This window comes from Austrofundulus limnaeus, unplaced genomic scaffold, assembly GCF_001266775.1.
Source record: "Austrofundulus limnaeus strain Quisiro unplaced genomic scaffold, Austrofundulus_limnaeus-1.0 Scaffold1, whole genome shotgun sequence".
NCBI lineage: Eukaryota > Metazoa > Chordata > Actinopteri > Cyprinodontiformes > Rivulidae > Austrofundulus > Austrofundulus limnaeus.
Genome location: NW_013952403.1, coordinates 7,163,777 through 7,168,899, shown reverse-complemented (window position 1 = coordinate 7,168,899; position 5,123 = coordinate 7,163,777). Strand labels below are relative to the sequence as shown.

The 5,123-nt window shown below is 46.0% G+C and overlaps 1 long non-coding RNA gene across 1 annotated transcript in view; it reads right to left on the bottom strand.

Annotated features, from left to right (window-relative positions):
* The window catches only part of LOC106517017 (uncharacterized), a 13,117-nt gene extending 9,271 nt beyond the window's left edge, over positions 1-3,846 (bottom strand). The window contains exons 1-2 of the long non-coding RNA XR_001310150.1: positions 3,651-3,846; positions 3,236-3,401 (exon numbers count right to left, since the gene is read on the bottom strand). This is a non-coding gene — a long non-coding RNA (uncharacterized LOC106517017). The remainder of the gene's footprint in view (positions 1-3,235; positions 3,402-3,650) is intronic.
* Between the last annotated feature and the right edge of the window lie 1,277 nt (positions 3,847-5,123).

Below are 5,123 nucleotides of genomic sequence, written 5' to 3'. Positions count from 1 at the left end.
ATATATGAGTTTGTATGTAATGTATGAATACAATATACAAGTTTCACTTTTTAAATGGAATTACTGAAATAAATCTACTTTTTCATGATATTCTAATTTTATGACCAGCACCTGTAGATATAGTTGGACTCACCTCAACGCAGCGCTCTGGCTCTGGAACCAGTCTCCTCGAGAGGGGTTGGACACTCTTGCACTCTGGAGTTGCCCATGCTGAGAGGCACTGAGCAGGAGTGGGCATGCTTATTGTCCCCGATCTCGGTGCCTGTACATTGGGGTTCACCCCTGTGAACGAGAGGATAGCCTTTCTCCGCCTACGGGTGGGGGGACAGGTCCTGACTGTTGTTTGTGCCTATGCGCCTAACAGCAGTTCAGATTACCCACCCTTTCTGGAGTCCTTGGAGGGGGCGTGGTTGGGAGGAATGCCCCCGATCTGATCCCGAGCGGTGTTTTGTTATTGGACTTCTGTGCTCGTCATGGATTGTCCATAACGAACACCATGTTCAAGCATAAGTGTGTCCATATGTGCTCTTGGCACCAGGACACATAGGCCGCAGTTCGTTGATCAAATTTGTTGTCGTTTCATTTGATCTGCGGCCGCATGTTTTGGACACTCGGGTGAAGAGAGGGGCGGAGCTGTCAACTGACCACTACCTGGTGGTGAGTTGGCTCCGTTGGTGGGGGAGGATGCCGGTCAGACCTGGCAGACCCAAACGTATAGTGAGGGTCTGCTGGGAATGTCTGTCAGAGTCTCCCYTCAGACAGAGCTTCAACTCACACCTCTGGGGGAAATTCAAACACATTCCGGGCAAGGTGGGGGACATTGAGTCRGAGTGGGCCATGTTCCATGCCTCCTTTGACGAGGCGGCTCACCTGAGCTGTGGCTGTAAGGTTGTCTGTGCCTGTCGTGGCAGCAACCCTCAAACCCACTGGTGGACACCGGCTGTGAGGGATGCTGTCAGGCTGTAGAAGGAGTCCTATCTGGTCTTTTTGGCCTGTGGGACTCTGGAAACAGCTGATAGGTATCGGCAGTCCAAGCGGATTGCGGCTCGGGTGGTCACTGAGGCAAAAACTCGGACGTGGGAGGAGTTCAGAGAGGCCATGGAAAACGACTTCGGTACGGCTTCGAGGTGATTCTGGTCCACCATCTGGCATCTCAAGGGGGGAAAGCGGTTCGCCACCAACACTATTTATGGTGGGGATGGTGTGCTGCTGACCTCAACTCGGGATGTTGTGGGTCGGTGGGCAGAATACTTCGAAGACTTCCTCAATCCTACCGATACGTCTTACCATGAGGAAGCAGAGCCTGAGGACCCTGGGTCGGACTCTCCAATCTCTGGTACTGAGGTCACCGAGGTGGTTAAAAAGCTCCTTGGTGGCAGGGCGCTGAGGTTGGATGAGATTCGCCCGGAGTTCCTTAAGGCTCTGGATGTTGTGGGGTTGCYTTGGTTGACATGACTCTACAATATCGCATGGACATCGGGGGCAGTTCCCCTGGATTGGCAGACCGGGGTCGTGGTCCCCCTATTTAAAAGTGGGGACCGCAGACTGTGTTCCAACTATAGGGTGATCACACTTCTGAGCCTCCCTGGTAAGGTCTATTCGGGAGTTCTGGAGAGGAGGGTCCGTCAGATAGTCGAATCTCAGATTCAGGAAGAGCAGTGTGGTTTTCATCCTGGTCGTGGAACAGCGGACCACCTCTACACACTCAGCAGGGTCTTGGAGGGTGCGTGGGAGTTCGCCCAACCAGTCTACATGTGTTTTGTGGACTTGGAGAAGGCGTTCGACCATGTCCCTCGGGGACTCTTGTGTGGGGTGCTCCGGGGGTACCAGACCCATTGATATGGGTTGTTAGGTCCCTGTATGACCAGTGCCAGAGCTTGGTCCGCATCGCCGGTAGTAAGTCGGACTCATTTCTGGTGAGAGTTGGACTCCGCCAAGGTTGCCCTTTGTCACCGATTCTGTTCATAACTTTTATGGACAGAATTTCTAGGCGCAGCTAAGGTGTTGAGGGGATCCTTTTTGGTCACGTTAGGATCACATTTCAGCTTTTTGCGGATGTGGTCTTATTGGCTTCATCAGATCGTGATCTCCAGCTCTCACTGGAGCGGTTCACAGCCGAGTGCTAAGCGGCCAGGATAAGGATCAGTGTCTCCAAATCCGAGAACACGGTCTTGTGCCGGAAACCAGTAGCATGCCGCCTCCGGGTCTGGGAGGAGGTCCTGCACCAAGTGGAGGAGTTAAAGTATCTCGGGGTCTTGTTCATGAATGAGGGAAGAATAGAGCGGGAGATCGACAGGCGGATTGGTGCTGCGTCTGCAGTGATGCGGGTGCTGTACCGGTCTGTCATGGTGAAGCGGGAGCTGAGCCAGAAGGCAAAGCTCTCGGTTGGTCGGTCTATGTTCCTACCCTCATCTATGGTCACATGCTTTGGGTAGTGACCGAAAGAAAGAGATAGCGGATACAAGCGGCCGAAATGAGTTTCCTCCGCAGCGTGTCTGGGCTCTCCCTTAGAGATAGGGTGAGAAGCTCGGTCATCCGGGAGGGACTCAGAGTAGAGCTGCTGCTCCTCCATGTCAAGAGGAACCAGTTGAGGTGGTGTAGCACCTTTAATGTGGCTACAGTAAATAGTTACTCTAAGACCAGTACTAGGTTCAGCTTTGGGAGCAGATAATAGATGTAAATGTAATAATGACCACTGACCAGTGAATAACTTTGAACTGCCGGCTTATTATTTAGAAAAAATAAAAAATATATTTTACAAACAGTTTACACACACAACACAATTTCAACAAGAAAAATAAAACTGTTCCCTGTCTTTTCCTTTGAATTTTCAGCTGTGAAACCCTTTTTTATGTTTAACCTGATGTAGGTCCTAAAGGGATAATGTTTCTCAACCTAGGTTATTGTTCTATTTTAAGTTGCTGTTTATCTGTTTTGACGTACAGTTTTATATTGTATTCTGTTTGAGTTAACTCTGTATTCTTTCAGAAGTTAAGTTCTCTAAATCTCACTTTTAACCACTTCTTTTCAAAAAAGGTTCACATCTCAACAACACTTTAACAGCATTGAATAGAAAAAAAAACAATAAAAGGTAAAAACAGAAATTGATTCAGCAAAAGACTGAATAGACCCTTAAATCAAATTGAATGTCCTTATCCTTTTGTGAATCCGGAAAGATTAGTGTCGTGTCTCTGAGTCCACTGCTATTTTAGCAGCAAAATCGGGTGAATCATACCAGTTCTGATGAAAACAACATCCAGCAGAAGAGTGCAGCTCCTACTGGTTCAAAGTTCAAGGGCTCTCTGGTTGGTGGCTCGCCATCTCAGTTCTCAATCCCGACATCCAACTCGACATTCAGCTCGATTTTTCCCAGTCCAGTTTTCCAGTAGAACTTTAAAGGCCTAGTTTCATAACCAATAAAAGTGCAAAGAAAGGTCTGTTCAGCTAATTTGATACTAAATAAAAAATACACTCGCCAAGATGGCGGCTGAACATCCTAAGGGAAAGCCATACTTCACCTAACATTCATTCTCACAATTTCTTTTGACACAAACAACATACATATGCTAACATAGCTCATCTTAACAAAAGAAAATACATCATAAATAAAATTACTCACATAAAGTAAAATGCTTTTTTTTTTAACTCACCAAGTCCAGTTCAGAAATATATACAGTATCTCCTGAAGGCAAGGACAGGTCGAAATTATGCAAAAACAACTCCTTTAAAAGACAAAAATATCTTTAGATAACATTTATAGACTCTTTACTTTTTAGTTTCTCTTATTTTTTTCTCTTTACACAACAAAACTTCATCTGCTTCTCGGCTTTTCTCCTTCAGCCTCATGCTTTTCTCTAACCAGGAAGAAGAAACACCTGGTTGGCTAGAACTAGTCACATGGGTCACGATGCAACGTGGCCCTTCAAAATAAGAGCCTTCACTGACAACACTGTATACCATTTTAACACTGACAAAATAGGACTAGATTTTTAAAGCTTTTTAAACACAAATAAAACATTATAAACATAAAATATAGCTTTTCTGACACTTCTTTTCACAGTCTTTTTGTAAGTTTTTCTTAACTGTGTTGATCTGTTTATTGTTCATCATTTGCCATGTGTTTTTATGGCTACTTTTATAACAACTCATTTTAATTGAGGGCTATTTTGACCAGGGTTACAGTGGCTCAGACATCTGGTTAGGATACCTCCTGGACGCCTCCCTGATGAGGTGTTCTGGGCATGTACCACTGGGACGAGGCCCAGGGGAAGACCCAGGACACGCTAAAGGGACTATGGTTCTCAGCTGGCCTGGGAACGCCTTGGGATTCCCCTGGAGGAGCTGGTCCAAGTGGCTGGGGAGAGGGAAGTCTGGGTTTCTCTGCTTAGGCTGCTTCCCCCGCGACCCGATCCCGGATAAGCGYCAGAAAACAGACGGACGGACGGCCACAGTTAACGCAGARCACTGGCACAGGGGCCGAACATCCAGCAATTAATCATTTTGTTAATAAACCAATTATTACAAAGCTCTGTTGCTTTTGAAATAGTTTATTTTGCTGCATTTGATCATGGGTAAAGCATWCACAACCCTATATGTAGTGATAGTAAAACAATATCAAAAACAAAAAGAACACATATTGCCTCCTATTTAACTAAARATTATTTTGACTTCTCTGACTTGTCTAATTTTTAAACCTATTTTATATTCACCTCCATAGTTTTATCTTCAACTGCGTTTTAACTGTCTTAGATATTCATAGAAATGGTTTTTACCAGCTTCTGGTCAATATTCGGATGCTTCTGTAGATACCAAACATGTCTATGTCTAGCTAAAATAACAGAGGAATTAATGTAGAAAACTGGAGGTTTGGACTTAAGAGATGAATGAACCAAGTGGCGGGCCGCATTTTGGTCACTCGCGGGCCGAATGTGGCCCACGGGCAGTCAGTTGAATAGCCCTGGCCTATGGGTTTAATTAACGAGAAAACTCACTTGTAGCCGGATCACACACCGGCTGACCGGTGAGAAACAGAGCCAGTCGCTGCTGACTGACGGTGCTTCTTTTTTTTTTTTTCTTTCTCAGCCCATGGGAGAGCTGCGTTCATGTCAGAGTCCCCATGAACA